The following is a 17657-nucleotide window of genomic DNA, read 5'->3' on the forward strand; positions in this document are numbered from 1 at the left end:
GCCGACCCCTGACCCTCGCCCCGGAAGTTGGGGTGACTCGGAAGTTCCGGCTTAGTCGCTAGGAAACTGGCCAGCTCGACGCGAGGGGAGGAGCTTCTGGCCTCTGTGTTGCGAGAGGCAGGTGAGGCAGGTGAGGTCTCAGACAGGGGGGTCTGGGTACCCATCTCACCCAAGTGACCGCCCTACCGTTCGCAGACACACCTCTAGTTTCCCCAGTCCACTCCCCGCAGGCTCATCTTCGCGCATGAGACCGACAGCATAGGAACTTCGCGGACCTCCCCACTCATTTGCCCAACCATAAAGGTTCCTGCACACTCATCTGTCCCCATGGGACCCCTCAGGCACAAGGGAATCTGGAGTGATCCATCAACAGGAGCCCCTCTGCCACACAGAATCCCGCAAACCAATCGTACCCCCCAAGTTCCCATCTCACATGTGGATCACTCTCTAAACTGCTCCAACAGTGTCGGTCCTGGCACCCACTGATCCTTTCCTGTGCAAACCAACTGAAGACACAAAGGTCCCGTCTTAATACATGCACATTAAAAGAGTCTGCACCCAAGATGCTGCAAGTACTGGATCCTCTACAGACAGGGAACCTCATGCTTGTATCAACCCCAACACATCACCGGTACACCTAAGGACATAGTTCCTCCTAGGGCCCTAATCTACCCAGCCCTCCCTCCAACCCACTCCTCTACGCATGCCGTGCCCTGAACTCAGTCACATGTCCAAGCCAGCTTCCTTCCTACCACTTCTCCTGTTCTAGATTCTCAATGTCTGCCACCTGCCTGAACATTGTCCTCAAGACAGCTTACTTTCAGTCACTTTCTGGTCCTACTTTTAGGATAACATTTCATTAACTCCATCCCCAAATGCACTCTGGAGCCTTGCGGCCCCAGCCCAGTGGGTACATAGGTGTATGGAGTCAGCGATTGCACTACCCGCTTTCCTATTCATTGGCCCTGTGAGGGGTTCTAGGGCACTGGAAGACCCTACTAAAACAGGAGTGGAAAGAAAGTTCTTCCAAGAGGAGTGAATGGGGGGGCCTGCCTTGTATACTAGGGAGAAGGGCATTGCTTCCAGAACCAGACAGCAGAGATTCCCAAGGCCAAGAAGGAAGAGGGTTTGCAGGTGGGGAGGGCCTGTGTTTAGCAGACCCACGTTGACAGTAGTTGAAAGCAAGTCTACAGAGTTCAGGCTGTTGAGCTTCTAGCCCAGCGATCTAGAGGATGGTGTTAGAACACAGAAGGACAGGCAGAGCCAGAATTGTAGAGGACAGGGGTACCAGCATAAAGGGACGCATCCTCTTGCTAGATATCCTTCCTCGAGCTACTGGGCACATCCTTAGACCACCAGGGGCAGGCAGGTAGACCAAGAAGCTGGCTGGGGGACGTGCTCGAGGCCTATGCTCCTGCTGCATGTTCATCCAGGGCCGGGGCAGTATGTCCACTGCCTTGTTCGCTGCCCTCCTGAATGTACCATCCCTGGACTTTTCCTTCCCACCCCCAGGAGAATGAGCACTAAGAAGGGGGGGCCCAAAGCTGCAGCAGGGAAGGGGCAGGCGCTCCTCCCTGGGTCCAAGCTTCGAGCTACTGCTGGTGAGTGCCCCCTCTGACCTCCAGGGCACTACCCCAACACTGACTACGAGACCACTAGGCACACAGAAACCCTTTCTCTCCAAGTGGTTTCCAAGAGACCTTTCAGTTGGGCGTGGGATGATATATTTGTGAGCTCAAAGCTCAGATGTCCACTGCACCCTGAACGTCTAGAGCTGGAGAAGGGGTGTGGGTACAGTGCTCAGGAGGGTAAAGTGTTAGGGTAAGGAGGAGATTGGAGGGGCAGATATCTTAAAAACAATATCGAAGCAGGTCGTTGGTGGCACACACTTTTAATCCCAGCACTCAGGAGGCAGAGGCAGGCGGATCTCTGAATCTGAGGCCAGCCTGGTCTACAGAGTGAGTTCCAGGACAGCCAGGGTTACACAGAGAAACCCTGTCTGGAAACGACAACAACAGCAACAAAGCAATATTGAGAAAAAGCAGGCCTTGAATCTGAGTTGGGAATCTTCATGCTAAGTGGCTGTCTATTCACCATCCCACAGTCCTGCCTTCCCCTTCAGACTGTTTGTCTGTAAGCACCTCCAGGAAGGATGAAGGGTTACAGCCAGCCTGGGCTGGCTCCTGCAGAGCATCAGAAAAAGGTCTCCCTCACCCCCCCTCCCCCCGTGCCTACCCTCCTGCAGCCTTTTTCCACCCCTCTGCTCTGAGTCCCATTCATTCTGCCACAGCTGTGAACATCTTCCCAGACTGTCTCTTGCACCGAGCTTGCCTGGAGTCTGTACCCGCTGTCAGGGGACCCACCCCAGACCCACACGCAGCTCCACATCTTAGATTCCCTGGGGCTGACAGGCAGTGGTGACTCCACACTACGCTGGGGTGAGATCCTAGTTGCCCAAAATAGCCCCAGCTGCGTCTGAGGCCAGTCTTCCTCCTGGAATGAGGATAATGGGTACCAGCATTGCGTTCTGCCTCTGTGATCTCAAGCCCTGGGCACCAAGCTGCAGTAAACACGGGGCAGGGCGGGTGGACCAGACAGAGAAGTTGTCTAGGATGCTTGGGGTAGGGACTGTTCCTTGGTTCTGATGTTGTCTATCAGCTGTGCACCCGCCCTCCCCCCACCCTACCGCCCTGGACCACTCCTGTAGCTACTTATCCTGGTCCCCTGACACCTCCATCCCCAAACAAGTTCCCTCCCTCAATGACCTTGCCTACCAAGCATTGGGTGGTCTGGGCAGGCTTGCTGTCCTTCACCCGGGCAACATCCTATGTAGTGCGCACTAGCCCCTCTTGGTGGACAGGCCCACAGACGTTCTACAGCTAACCTGGCTTCCCAACCTTCACACACCTATAAGATGCTTGAGTGTCCACTGTACCGTCACTGCCCGAGCCCCTGCCCCATACCTCTCTAGGCCTTACCTGGCCTTGGGTTTGCAGTGCCTCGAGGCCCTCACTCCGGAGCTGCTCCAGGGCCACAGCCAGCTGCAGCCCCTCCATGTGCACCCAGGCCTGCTCCTCCTGCAGCTGCTGCAGCCACAGCTGCTCCTCCTGCAGCTGCTGCAGCCACAGCTGCTCCTCCTGCCACAGCTGCATCTGCAGCTGGACCTGCCGCCTCCGATCCTCCAGCAGCAGCTGCTCCTGGGCTAGGCACAGCTGGACTTCGTGGAGTCTCAGCAATTCAGGGCCCAGGGCTGGCATGGGGGCCCCAGCTCCACAGCCCTCCATGTGCTCAGGGGCCAGCACCAGCTCGGATCCCAAAGCAGTGTCCTGAACTGGCCTCCAGGCTGCCTGTAGCTGCTCTGGCCTGGTGGCCCTGGAGTGTCCCTGAGAAGCCGGCTGAGTGCTGGTCACGTGCTCTGTCGGGGCCACCCCCACCTGGTCCTGAGGGCCCCCTGTGTTGGGGGGCGGGGGCTCAGCCTCAGGGCCCTGCTGCCCAGCTGCCCGCTGGGCCCTGCCCACCCTCTTGCCTCGGGGCTTTCGAGCTCGCCCTCGTTTCCCAGACATGGCCCTGAATCCAGTGCCTCTTTCTCCAGATGTCTGCTCCCCAGGGGCCTGTCTCATCAACTGGCCTGGTTAGGGAGCTCAGAGGACATCCCAAAGGCCACAAGAGGTTGCTTGCTCTCAGCCAGGTTCAGCCCTCTGCTCCCCGCTGTCCCAAGTGGCTGTGCTGCCCCTTGACTGATCTCCGCACTCCAGTAGCAGAGCCCAGGGCTCTGGCTCTACCTATAGGCCCCACAGGTCCCACTCTGTGGCACTGGGCCACACCAGAGAGTTTATAGAGACTTTGGCGGCACAGTGGCTCACCCTAGCCGAAGAGGCTGACTAACACGCTGACACAGGGTGCGGGACTTTACAGGCCACAGACTTCACTGGACAGACTGGGAGGGAGACTGAGAAACTGGGGGCGGCTCTCAGTAGCTAAACTGCTGCTTGAGGACTTGCCTGGTCCTGCCTGGGCATCACCAAGCCCTCCCTTTTACCCCACCCTCAGTCTCTGGTCGCGGGAAACTCAAACTGGCCACAGAGCCAAGAGCTGCATCCCAAATGCACCAGCCAGCCCTAACTGCCCAGACCCTCACTGGCCATAGGTCATCCCAACCCAGCTGACCACTGGAGCCCCAGGCCTACCCGGATGAACCCTGCCGGACAGGAGTTTGCCAGAGATGAAGGCCCACCCTAGGCCCAGCATGAAGCACTTGGGCCACACCGTGGGCTGGTGAAGACACTGAGCCTTCAAAAGTCTACATAAAGAAGAGTCTAGCTTGGCTCCTGGGATGGGGCATGGGACCTGACTACTGTCATGATTGGGAGTCCAGCACTCCCTTTAAATTAAAGCAAGGTCTAAGGGACCCTCACATGGCCCACCTGTTAGTCCCAGGGGTGGAGCTGAGGGTCCAGGACCAACTCTCATCTGAGGCTTCCTTCCCAGGCCTCCTGTTGCGAGGAGTCGCTCCAGGTGACATCCTCCCCAGTCGCTCCCTAGCCCCAGCCCGCTGACTCACACCCACGCCCAGAGCCTCATCCCAGCCAACTCTGCTTCACTGGCCAGACTGGTTTGCCTGGCCCAGCCCTGCCCAGCACACACACACACACACACACACACACACACACACACACACACATCCCATCCACTCTGCCCTTGCCCAGAAACCTCAGGAGCTGACTGAGAGCTCCAGACACCTGTCTGGAGCAGAGTAGGAGAGAGGCTTTGCTAAAGGGCTTGGAAAATGGCAGGGGCATTGTTTGGGTGGGAGACAGCAGGTAGGACTACGAGAGGCATGCTTTTTAGGGCCTTCCACATGCCCAGGCCTGGGGTTTTTGGTTCCAGATACAGGTTGGTTCTTGATAGTAGCAGGTTAAAGGTGTATTTGCTGTTGGAAGACGAGGCTCATTAAAATTGCTGCATGTGCTGGCCTCGAGAGTCCTTCCCTAATAGCCTGGGAACAAGCCTAGCTCACATCCCATAAATGCCACCTGAAGCTGCAGGGCTAAGGAACAACCCACATCCTTACACCTCTGCTACCTTTCCTTCAGGGAAGCCGAGAGAGAGTCGCCAGCTGCAAAGGAAGGCAAGTCATCCAAGCAAAGGGTCCTTCTCTGAGAACCCCCAGGCCCCTGCAGGTGAGAACCTGGGTGTCCTACATTTGCTGGGGGGAGGGGCGGTGATGGTGGTGGGACTGGCAGGAAGGGGACCGCCCTGGGCCCAGATATGCATGGTATGCATGAGTGAACATACGCACACACGTGTGTACGCACGAACATGCAAAAGCATGCGTGCCTATATGTATACATGTGTGCGTGCCCGTATAGTCTATGCAGCAGGCCAGAAACAGGCAGAAAATCCACCCCCCACCCCCCGCCCATGTCTTGCTAGCCCCTGGCTCCAGTCTACCTCCCAAAGGTCTCACTGAATCGCCGGCCCTGAGCCTGTCGCCCTCTGGCGGTAGTAAAATGATCCAGCCACAGCTGTGGTTGGGGAGTTCCACCATGAAGTCCAGAGTCCTGTCTGTGCCTGCTTCCTGGGCTCCAGTGCTTAAGGACAGGAGGGCCCAGGTCTGGCCAGCCAGCTCCCTTCCTGCCTCGGGTCCCAGCTCTGTGTTTCCAAGACGCAATTAGGTTAAGATCTCAGTACCGGTGCCCCAACCCCATCTTCAGCTGACCTTCTAACTACTCTTTGGGTACCTTGAACCCAACACATCTAGCCAAGCTCCTCCAGGCTCATCCCTCCATCCACAATGTTCCCAGTGACTGGTGTCTGGACCCACTTCAGCTGGCCCTGGTGTTCCATACTTTCCCTGTCTGGTTTCTGGGTCTACTTAAGCCTCAGACGCCTATTCTTGTTGGCCACTCTGCCTTGCCTTGCCTTGCCCTCTGCCTCTCCCTCCAAAGCTCTCTGTCTGTGCAACTCTCGGAAAATGCTGCACCTGTGTTGCTTGCGAACACCCGTGTCTCCTGGCGAACCTCCGCCCTTCCCATCCTCGGGTGCTGGGATCAGGAGACCCAGCCTTATCCTGAGGACAGGATGCACATGAGGTCTGTAGGTTGTTCTAGTGTAGTTGTGTATGCCTAATTCATTGACCTGGGTTCTGCATAGCTCAGGGCCAGACAGTCCTGAGTCTCATCAGAGACGGATGTGTGGGGATGCAGTCTCCAATGGAGACTCAGAGCAGAGGAGATGCCAGATGGGAGGAGCCAGGATCCCTCAGAAGGGCTAGTGCTTGTTGCCCACCCTGCACGCACACCACCTCTGTTGCCCCTCATTCTTGCATATCCTGGGAAGACCTTCAGTGGCTGGGCAGGGTAGCCTCAGGAATATTACTGCTGGGGTGCCAGGAATGCATTTGGGGTTTTCCACCTTTTTTAAAAAAAGACTTATTTATTTAACATATATGAGCATCCTCTGTTGCTGACACACCAGAAGAAGACATCAGATCCCATTACAGATGGTTGTCAGCCACCACATAGTTGCTGGGAATTGAACTCAAGACCTCTGGAAAAGCAGACAGTGCTCTTAACCGCTGAGCCATCTCTCCAGCCCCTATTTGGGGTTTTCTAGAAGAGACCTTCACTCAGTTCAGGGTAATGATGGCCCTTTCACGGCATCTGGTGCTGGCTCAGAGCTGGGCAATGGTGGGGAGCAAGGGTGGGCTCCACCTGCAGCCGAGGCTCCTGGGCTTAGGAGTGGTGGGAAGATGCCGACTCTATCTTCTATGCAGAACAGACAGGTGGCTGCTATTCCAATCTGTTGCTATCCCAGGACTACTCCAAGAGACCCTGAGAACATACCATTTTCCGGCCATTTTTTTTTTTCTTTTTGCTGCTCAGCCCCAATCACTATGGCTTTCTGATTACCCTCTGGGCCGTCAGCCAGAGCTGATGGCCTGGGAAGAAAGGTGTGTTCGGCAGGGGAAGTCTGGTCCAGGGCAATCTTAGAAGAAGGATGAATGTTGGGATTCAGTCCTCTCTACCACGGCCACTCTGTTCACAGCCTCCTGTCTGGAGTTCACGGGATGGTTATCAGGTGTCCCCAGATTCTAGATCCTCTCTAGGAATGTCACTCCACATGCCACTGTCCCCACAAACCTGTTCCCCACCTTTCCTCAGACCTCCCCTCCATTCCCTGTTTCCAGGGTGATTCCTCTCCGTATTTCCCAGGAGGCCGCCTTCAACTAGCACCCACTTAGGATACACTTCCTGCCCAGAGCAGTGGATGGACAAGTGCTCCTAAAGGGGGTCGTGTCTCCTTGCCATGCCTCAGGAACTTCAGGCCTAGCGGAGGTTGATGGCAGTTCATCTGGGTCAAGGTGTATATCATGTCTGACCTGCCTTATCACCATTCACTCCCGCCCGGAGGCACGGATGAACCGTAGAAGATGGTGTGACAGACACCATGTCTAGCTAGGCCTGGGTTGGGTCAGAGTTGGTGAATGGAGATGCAGATATGACAATCTCTCTCCTAACTCAGGGCGTCTGTATATGCCCCAGACCTGTGGACTCCAGAACCCCAGTCCAGATGTTCAAGGACTGTGTTGAGCTGTTTCCCTGTGCTGCAGGGACCATTACCATCAGTGGAGAGTCTTACAATATGCAGTATGCATCCATGCTTGCTATCCAGAAGTCCTGTGGGTTGGCAGCTAGATAGCTACTTTGGCAGGTGGCACAGAGCCTGTTCCTTCTAGTGACATTGTGACCAAATCTGTTTTTGTTTTTGTTGTTGTTGTTGTTGTTCCTTCTCCCAGTTTTAAGACCCCTGCCCTGCTAGAGGGCCTCTGCTCTCTTTTCTGAGTAGCAGTTACCCCCTGCCCCTGTGTACTCCTTGCCTCCATCTCCCTGTGTGCAGACTGGGTCTCTGCGGCCACTGGTGTGCCACCTCTGGCATTAGTCACTTTTCCTGTCGCTCTGACAAAATACCTGACGAAAATCAGGGAGGAAGGGTTTATTTAATTATTTATTTATTTAGGGTTATCGTTTAAGACAATCGCAGTCCATCACAGCAGGGAAGACATGGTAGCCTGAGCCCAAGGCTCACGTTTGTAGCCACAGTCAAGGAGGAGTAGAGAGGGATGAATGGGCTGGGCGGCATGGTGGCACATGCTGTTCGTCGCAGTGTTTGGGAGGCAAAGGAAGGCAGATCTCTTGAGTTTGAGGCCAGCCAGGGCTAATAGTAGAGAAACCCTTTCTGAAAAAAATAAAATAAAATAAAGCAAAAACAAAGAGAGGCTGGGGTGACAGGAGAATGCCTGGTGTTCTTTCCCTTTCTCCTTTTCATCCAGCCAGTGACCCTGGCCCATTGTATGTTGCCACCAACATTCAGGGTACATCTTGAACAAACATCTCCAGAAACTACCTCACAGACAACACCCTGGGGTGTATCTCCTGGGAGAACCAAAATCCTGTCAAGCTGTCAAGGTTAGCCATCACATTTCCTTGCTGATGAGCAACCTGAGGCCATCCACCACCTTGATCCCCTGCTAAGCATAAACTCAGTGCACTGACCTGTTCCGAGGACCAGGGCACAGGCATCTTTTGGGCGCCGTCATTTGGCCTTCATGAACTATACCCCAACAACAGAGAAGCTGTGAGTAGCCTTAGCCCCCGTTTGGAGAGGAGAGTATACTGTTCTCTGTGCCACACGAGGATCGGCTGTTTTCACTCTTCCTCAGCACGTAGAAAAGGAGAGAGTGTTTGCCACCTTAGCAGCCAGCTATCAACAGCCAGGAGCGTGCGTGGGATCTGCCCAGGAACTGCCTGCCTCCTGTGGTCAGCTGATTTCCATCAAAGTTGATTTGCCTTTTGCAGAGGCCAGAGAAGTGGATGTGAACAGGGAAGGAGTGTGGTATCCACGATCCCTCCAGGAAAACGCTTTGTCCGGGCTCGCTCCTGGAAGGGAGGAAGTGCCTTGGGTTCTCACTTGGCCCCACCTTCCATGATGAGCCTTGCTCACTGGCCAGTGCTGAGTGGAGTGGGCCACTAAGTCTGCCCATTCCTACATACAGGACACCCCCAGCACACAGGCCATTGGATGCCCCTGCAGTGGGACCTAGCCACACTGCCACCTGCCCTGACCTCTGCTCTACACACAGGTCCGGTTTGCAATCCCACTCTAAACAGAATCAGTTTTGAATCTGTTTATTAGTTCTCGCAAGACTTTGGTGGCCTGTTTGGCTTTTTTCAGGATCTAAAGGCATGTCGTCCCTCCTCTCCAACTTGACGCCGTCCTTACTTTTTTTTCTCGCCTGGTTGCTGGGGGTGGGGGTGGTGTTCAGTTCTGGGTTATATAGAAGAGAAACTGCTTTCTTCTCCATAGTCTTTTTTATTTTCATTTTTTTAAATGAAAAAATACTTTATGGTGTTTTCCCTGCATATAGGTTTGTGCACCATGTGTCTGCAGAGGCCAGAAGAATGCACTAGATGCCCTGGGATTGGGGTTATAGATGCTTGTCATCATCTTTTTGGTTGCTGGGAATCAAACCTGAGTCCTCTGGAAGAGCAGCTCTTGACGGCTGAGCCATCTTTCCAGCCCCATCTTTTTGATGGTTTAAATAGGATCTCTCCACATAGCCATGGCTGTCCCGGCTACTACATGGACCAGGCTAGCCTCAAACTCACAGAGGTCCATCTGCCTCTGCCTCCCGAGGGCTGGGATTAAAGACATGGGTCACCACACCTGACATTTCTCCCTGACGTTACGGGAAAAGCTTTCGGTCTTTCGCTATAGACTATGATGCACGCCACAAGGTTTTCGAAAGAGCCTTTATTAGACTGAGGAAATTTCCCTCCATGTTAAATGTCTCGAAAACCTGGCTGACTGCTTTCAACATTTTTCTGTCTCGCCTGGGGTGATTATGCATCTCTTCCCTCATTCTGCTGGTGAGGTCTATGGAGTTTGTCAGTTTTCATATAGAGTCATCCTCACGGTCCAGAGATAAATCCTACTCGATCACGGTGTAGAAGACTTGGTTAGGCTACTGAACTCGGCTTGCTGGTGCGTGGTGGGGGGATTCGTATTCATGATCCCAACAGGTGCTGACCCAGATTTTCTTGTGGTTGCCTTGCCTGGTTTTAGTATCAGGGCACGTTGGTCTCATAGGCTAAGGTAGGAAGTGCTCCCTAGTCTTTACCTCATGAGAAAAGCTGAGGCAGACCAGCCCAAGCGGCACAAACTCTTCCCCTGTTACCCAGAATCCAGCGGGGAAGCACTGCGTCTAGGACTTTTCTTTGTTGGGAGTTTCCCTCCCCCTCAGACGTTTTTATTTATGTGTATGCCTGCCTACATGTGTGTGCACCATGTGCACACAGGTGCCCACTGAGTCCCCGGAACTAAAACAAGTCGTAAGGCGCCTGATGCATGCTCAGAACTGAGCCTGGGTCCTCTGGAAGAGCAGAAATAGCTCTTAACTGTGGCCCCATTACCTTCTAAGAATTTATATTTTTTATTATTTAAAAACTATGAGTATGTCAGGGGTGGCTATGTGTGTGTAAGTGAGGTCCCCACAGAGACCAGAGGCATTGGACCCCTGAGACTGTGTTTGTAGGTCGCGGTAAGTCTTCCTGCATGAGTGCTGGGAAGCAAACTCAGGTCTTCTGGAAAATCAGTAGGTGCTCCTAACTAACCCTGCTGGGAGAGAGACTTCAAGCTCTTCACTACCCATTGGTCTACCCCACCTCACACCCCTATACCCTTACAGTTACCCTTATTTATATTTATTTATTTATTATTTATTTATTTATTTATATATTTGCAGAATCAGTAGTATGATCCCCCTTTCATTCCCCCTATTAGAAAGATTTTAGTTTTTACTTTTCAGTTACGGGTACGTATCTTCATTTGTGCGTGCATATACCTGTGCATGAAGGTACCTACAGAGGCCAGGAAAGGGTGGCAGGTTGCCTCCGAGGTCCAAGAGAACGTCCCCTGTGCCCTCGGGCAGCATGTGCATGTGGGTGTTGGGTAGTCCTGGCTTTCTTGAAGGGGGGGCTCCCCATGGCTTTCTTGTGCTACGTATTCTTTCTCCACTTCCTTCTGCCTGGTGTTTTGCCCGTGTTAGGGACACACCAGCTTCCAGCTGTTGCTGGAGAGTTGTTTGTTTCTTGCTTGACCCAGAGATTGTTTTTTTCTGTACATTGATGGTTCGCCGTTACATGCATGCATGCGTAGAACTGGCCTGTAGTAAAACTTTTGATTACATAATGCTTCTTTTCCCTTCTTTTAAACCTTTCTGTGTGTTTATTAGCACATGTTACTCATAGATAATTATATAATAATTGTACATTCTGACTTTGTGCATAAGTATATAATATATCTTGATCATATTCACCTTTGTTACTCTCTCCTGTCCCTCTCCCACCTCCACTAATCCCGACCGTCTTTCCGACCAGTCCCCTTCTATGTTCATATGAGGGAGAGGGGGACACATTTCACTAGGGTTGCTTCTAGGAGTGTGGGTGTGACTATTTACATATTTACAGGAGCACGGCCACCGTATCAGTGGCTACACTAATGAGTAAAATGTCTCTCTTTTCCCCAGCAGCTATGAACTGACCACAGGTCTCAGGGTGGAGCCTTGTGAGTCCCCTTCCCCCACAGCACCGCAGGATGCAAATGGACTCAATCTTGAGTAGGTCTTGTGCAGATATCCTCTGTTGTGATTATGGCTCAGCGGTTAAGAGCAATGACTGTTCTTCCAGAGGTCTTGTGTTCAATTCCCAACAACCACATGGTGGCTCACAACCATCCGTAATGGGATCCAATGCCCTCCTCTGGTGTGTCTGAAGACAGCTACAGTGCACTCATATACATAAAATAAATAAATCTAAAAAGAGGAAAAGATTATAATGTCCACATCATGCCTGGAAAACAGCACCATACAGCAGGCTACCCCTTTTCATTGATCACCTTATTTCTTCCATCTCTTCTGCAATGTTCTGTGAGCCTTCCCAAGGACCATGTAGATGTCCCATTTATGGGTGAGCATTCAATAGCCACTTAACCTCAGAATAGTAACCTCTATAGTTACTGCTGCCCCTTACAAAACAACTTTTCTAACTAAAGCTGACGGCAGCACTCTGTGCATAAAAATAATTGTTCAGTCACATCATACCCATTTAGCAAAACAACAACAGCAGTATCTTCAAGCACACTGGCATCCATGACCTCACAGGCCATGGCTTTTGGCCAGGTCTACAGCACCAGAGGGGAGCTCCCTCCTGTGGGGCAGGCCTCAAGTCCAACCAGAAAGCAGTTGGTTACTACACAACAGACTTGCACCAATGGACACGTCTTGCCTGGACAGTCAGCAGTGCCATAGTTAGGGTCCACAGCTGGGTTAGCCTCTTAGTGACAATCCTCACCCAGCAGCCTGCATGGCCCTTTCTAGCACTAAGAGGGTGAGCTAGCAGGGAGGGAGCTCCCAGCTCAGGCCCAGCTTGATTTCTGTGTCTTTAGAGAAAATATGTCTTTAGCACTAGTTTGTTTTTTTTTTCTTTAAAGATATATATATATATTTTTTTAAAGATTTATTTATTATTATATTATTATATGTAAGTACACTGTAGCTGTCTTCAGGTACACCAGAAGAGGGCGTCAGCTCTCATTACGGATGGCTGTGAGCCACCATGTGGTTGCTGGGATTTGAACTCAGAACCTTTGGAAGAGTAGTCAGTGCTTTTAACCGCTGAGCCATCTCACCAGCCCCCTAAAGATATATTTTTATGTATGTGAGTACACTGCAGCTGTCTTCAGACACACCAGAAGAGGGCATTGGATCCCATTACAGATGGTTGTGAGCCACCATGTGGTTGCTGAGAATTAGACTCAGGACCACTGGAAGAGCAGTCAGTGTTCTTACCCACTGAGCCATCTCTCCAGCTCCCTGTGAGATTTACGTTTTTTAAATTTTACATTGTTTTAAATGTTTGTAAAAGTTTGTTTCATCTGCTAGTAACATAGGCCCTTGTATTCTTCCTTCCTCCCTCCCTCTCTCCCTCCCTCCTCTCTCTCTCTCTCTCTCTCTTTCTTTCTTTCTTTCTTTCTTTCTTTCTTTCTTTCTTTCTTTCTTTCTTTCTTTCTCTCTTTCTTAGTTTTTCGAGAGATGCTTTGTTTATGTAGCCCTGGCTGTCCTGGAACTCACTTTGTAGACCAGGCTAGCCTTGAACTCAGAGATCCGCCTGCCTTTGCCTCCCTAGTGCTGGGATTAAAGGCGTGCACCATCATGATAAGTTTTTTTTTTTTTTGGCATATTTTCTTATATTAAATATTTCTATTTTAGTGTGAGTGTGAGTGTGAGTGTGGTGTGTGTGTGTGTGTGTGTGTGTGTGTGTGTGTGTGTGTGTAGACAAAAACAGGTTTGCCACAGTGCATGTATGGACGTCAGATAACAGCTTGGAGGATCTGGCTCTCTCATTTTACTGTTTGGGTACTTTCAAATCTCGAGGATTGAACTCAGGTCATCAGACTTGGTGGCAAGCTCCCTTACCCACTAAGCCATCTTGCTGTCAGTCCCTTCCCCCTTTTCCTTTGGTTCCTGGTTGTGGTGGTTCCATAGGCCCACAGGGAATGGCACTATTAGATGTGGTCTTGTTGGGGTAGGTGAGGCATTGTTGGAGGTGTGCCATTAGGGGGTGAGCTTTGAAGTCTCTGAAGCTTAGCTTAGGAGAGTCTCAACTTAGAGCCACCTGTCAAACAGACTCCAGATAAGTACTCCTGTCGGTGGGAAATGGGCTGGTGAGATGGCTCAGCAGGTAAGAGCACCCGACTGCTCTTCCAAAGGTCCTTAGTTCAAATCCCAGCAACCACATGGTGGCTCACAACCATCCGTAACAAGATCTGACTCCCTCTTCTGGTGTGTCTGAAGACAGCTACAGTGTACTTACATATAATAAATAAATAAATCTTTAAAAAAAAAAAGTACTCCTGTCAATCATAGCCTAAGCTTCTGTCTACTGCCTTAACCTGAAGATGAAGTTCATCTCTGTCTCTCCTCCCACCACCCCGATTACCAAGGTCACAGGTCAGGACCTTTCCAGTATACACCTAGGATAAAAATTTTCCTCTGAGCTCCTTAACTTTACCTTCTACTCCTAGTCTATATCTGCCCCAGCAGATTTCCAATTAATTGCAAACTGCCCCCAAAGAGCCCCCAACACGTGCCAGCCGTGGTCACGGTGTCTCTTCATGGCAGTAAAACCCCAACTAAGACAATGACTACAGTGACATTCTGAATGGATATGTCTGTCATTGACAGGGGTGCACAGCCATGACAAGTACCAAGGACTCATGGGAAATGAACAAAGCCTATATCCCCGTATGAGTTAGGGTAGGGAACAGCAAAGGTTTCTTTCTTTGGTCAAAGTATGCCTGTGTACAAAGGCACAATTGGTGTGAGTGTGTGAAGCTAGCAACCACAGCTCCGTGCTCCTGGTGTTGACAGTCCGGGACTAGCTCACCCCTCCTCGCTGTAGGTGATGATCACACTGAGGTTACAGCAGCAGTAGGTGGAGCTCCGCCAGAGCAACTTCTCACCCGACCCCAGCTTTTCTGCATGTGTGACCCTACCCTTTCTTCATCCCCTGGTTGGCCATAGCCAGGGTGCCAAGGCAAAGCTGTGCAGGACGTGGCACCTTTTTCTATCATTTTACAAATAGAGACAAAGTTTTGGATACACTGACATCATTGCTGTTGGTACTAATGCGCTGAAATCCTCGTCGTAGAAAAAGCAGTTAACCAGTGTCTGCAAACAGCTAGCGTACATTTATGCCTTCGAGCCATTGCAAAAGCTTGGGAACCCCAAAATGAACACTCTTTCCTCTCTCCAGGGCTGGGTGTATAGATTGGTCAGCAACGTTTTCAGCACAATGGGAGACACTAAGTTTATACTTAGAAAACTACCAAAGGGCCGGGGGTGGGGTGGGGGTGGTGCACGCCTTTAATCCCAGCACTCAGGAGGCAGAATCAGGCAGATTTCTGAGTTCAAGGCCAGCCTGGTCTATAGAGTGAGTTCCAGGACAGCCAGGGCTATACAGAGAAAAGAAAAACCCTTTCTCGAAAAACCAAAAAAAAAAAAAAAAAAAAAAGAAAGAAAGAAAGGAAGGAAGGAAGGAAGGAAGGAAGGAAGAAGGAAGGAAGGAAGGAAGAAAGGAAGGAAGGAAGGAAGAAAGAAAGAAAGAAAGAAAGAAAGAAAGAAAGAAAGAAAGAAAGAAAGAAAGAAAGAAAATAACCAAAGGACATTTTAAAAATTGAGTTTGTGACTATGATATTAGCAGTACTTTACTGGGGCTAGATAAATTAATAACTTTATTATAACTCCACTGATTAATGCCCAAACCTCAAACTTTTGACATCTTAATATAACACTAGCATATAGAAAGGGGAAGGAACCTGAACCATTTCCCATTTTTCACACACCTTACATCACATCCTAGGACCTTTACATCTTGACTATACATACCTTAAAGGACTTTCTTAGACCACCAGAACTTACAAACCTCAAACCTTTTCTTTTCCCATCTAGTCATTTACCAGGAGACAAAAGTGACTGATTACTGAGAGCAGCCATTGCAAAGCAAGCTCCTTTAAGCAGGGGAACAGTAAAGACTGACCCTAAAACCTGTTTAGGGAGTTTGTCTCTTTTCAGAGTTTATCTCTTTTCTGCCAGCAAGGTAAACTGTGAGTCTTATTTTTATATATGAAATGGATTGACCAGGCAACTGCACCCTTGGGTCATGGGGAGCTGGGTTCTTGCTGCTATTAAGCTGCTAAGTTTAGCCATCAACATCATCAGAGATCAGAGAAGGATAAATTAGGGCAACAATTTCAATCCAGGGGCTGGAGAGATGGCTCAGGGGTTAAGAGCACTGACTGCTCTTCCAGAGTTAATTCCCCAGCAACCACACAGTGGCTCACAACCATCTATAATGGAATCTGGTGCCCTCTTCTGGTGTGTCTGAAGACAGCAACAGTGTACTCATATAAATAAAATAAATAAATCAATCTTAAAAAAAAAAAAAAAAGAATTCCAATCCAAATGGGCTCTGTATCAGTTAAAATGACAGAGACGTAACTGCTACCTGGACAGTTACCCTGGGCTCCCTCATGGTAATCTCAATGATTTCATTGGAGTTTGTCGGTCTTTGGCAGTCACAGAGAACAGCATTAGCCTTCAGCTGCCAGACCCAGAAGGTCTGAGAGATTTTCCTGTGGAGGAGGAACTTGGGAAAACTGATCTATCTTGGCCAGGTAGAGGAGGCCAGGCAACCCAACCCAACAGTGACTACCGTTTGGGCAGGGCCTTGGCCGTAGGCAGGGCATGGGGCAGATCTTTCCCCAGTGGTTAGTATTAACACGGTCCACGCGCGCGCGTGTGTGTGTGTGTGTGTGTGTGTGTGTGTGTGTGTGTGTGAGAGAGAGAGAGAGAGAGAGAGATCTGTTCCCATGGTCCTCTTTGGAGACCCTAGGGTTGCCACTAGGAGTTGCCATTTCTGTATATCACAGGAAGTTATTTAAAAAAAAAAAAAAAAAACACTTTAAATGCCATATGTAGCAGATCTCTCGGAGGCAGTGAAAGCATCTACTAGGTTTAACAGACTTTTCTTATTTTTATTCACTTGTTCAGGGTTAACCTTGAAACCATTCAGGAGGCTGAACAGTGCTTGTCCCTGTCAATGAATTATATTTATACTTAGCATGGCTATGTGCCTAGTTCTGAGCACATGAAGGGACGTGATCATTTGTAAAGTGGCGGACCATCAGCATGTATGTCTTAATTATCTCTAGTAGTTTACAAGTTAGTAGCTTTTACAAGATCACGATTTTATCCTTGTTAAGTTTGCGTTGAAGATTTAATTGACGAGCCTTTGGCATCAAAATAAAAATGTAAACCATAAATACAGTTCACAGAGCGACTGGAATCTTTATTCTTTTTGATCCTTTCATGGTGTACCTTTAAAGAACATCACAGTTTCTCATGTGACTCAGTTTATTCAAGTGCTAAAGCCCAACAAAGTTAGCAAAGACAAAGAGACTAGACATGTGTCTTCAAGTCATTACAGTCAACCTGAGTAAACCTTAGGAATTTATATCAAACGTACCTTATTTATCAAACATATGTTGTTCCCTATTTAAAAATGTCTGGACTCATGGGTTGAACACTGCAAAGGCAGAAGAGATTAGCTGTAAATCTCTTAGTCGGCTTTTGTTAACCTTAGGAATCTATCACCATACAAAACTCCATTGTAATCCAACATATTTTAGAGACCTGTGTCTCTTTGGTTTAAAAAGAAGACACAATGATGAGCAGAAGGCTCAGTAGGACTAAGAAGCTTTAGGGGTGCTGCCTTGGTTGGCTTATATCACATGGTTATCTTAATCAAGATGGGGGTGAAGTTACATGGCATGTACTCTTTTTTCTTAACCTCAGTAAAAGAAAAAATATGGCTTCTGACCACATGATGGCTTCCATCATGATGAGGTCATCAGCTGAGATGGAGGCAAGCCACAGGGATGCTATTTTAAAATACCTGTTTTCTTACATAAGAGTTTAATTCAGGGGTTGGGGATTTAGGTCAGTAGTAGAGCCCTGGGTTTGGTCCTTAGCTTAAAAA

General features: G+C 49.9%; 1 protein-coding gene across 1 annotated transcript in view; it reads left to right on the top strand.

The window, feature by feature from the left end:
* The first annotated feature begins 54 nt into the window (after positions 1 to 54).
* Iqank1 (IQ motif and ankyrin repeat containing 1) overlaps positions 55 to 17657 on the top strand; it is a 37036-nt gene continuing 19433 nt past the window's right edge. The window contains exons 1-2 of the mRNA XM_029470066.1: positions 55 to 130; positions 5094 to 5180. The gene's annotated coding sequence lies outside the window, so the exon portion shown is untranslated. The remainder of the gene's footprint in view (positions 131 to 5093; positions 5181 to 17657) is intronic.

This window comes from Mus caroli, chromosome 15 (assembly GCF_900094665.2).
Source record: "Mus caroli chromosome 15, CAROLI_EIJ_v1.1, whole genome shotgun sequence".
NCBI classification, from domain to species: Eukaryota; Metazoa; Chordata; class Mammalia; order Rodentia; family Muridae; genus Mus; species Mus caroli.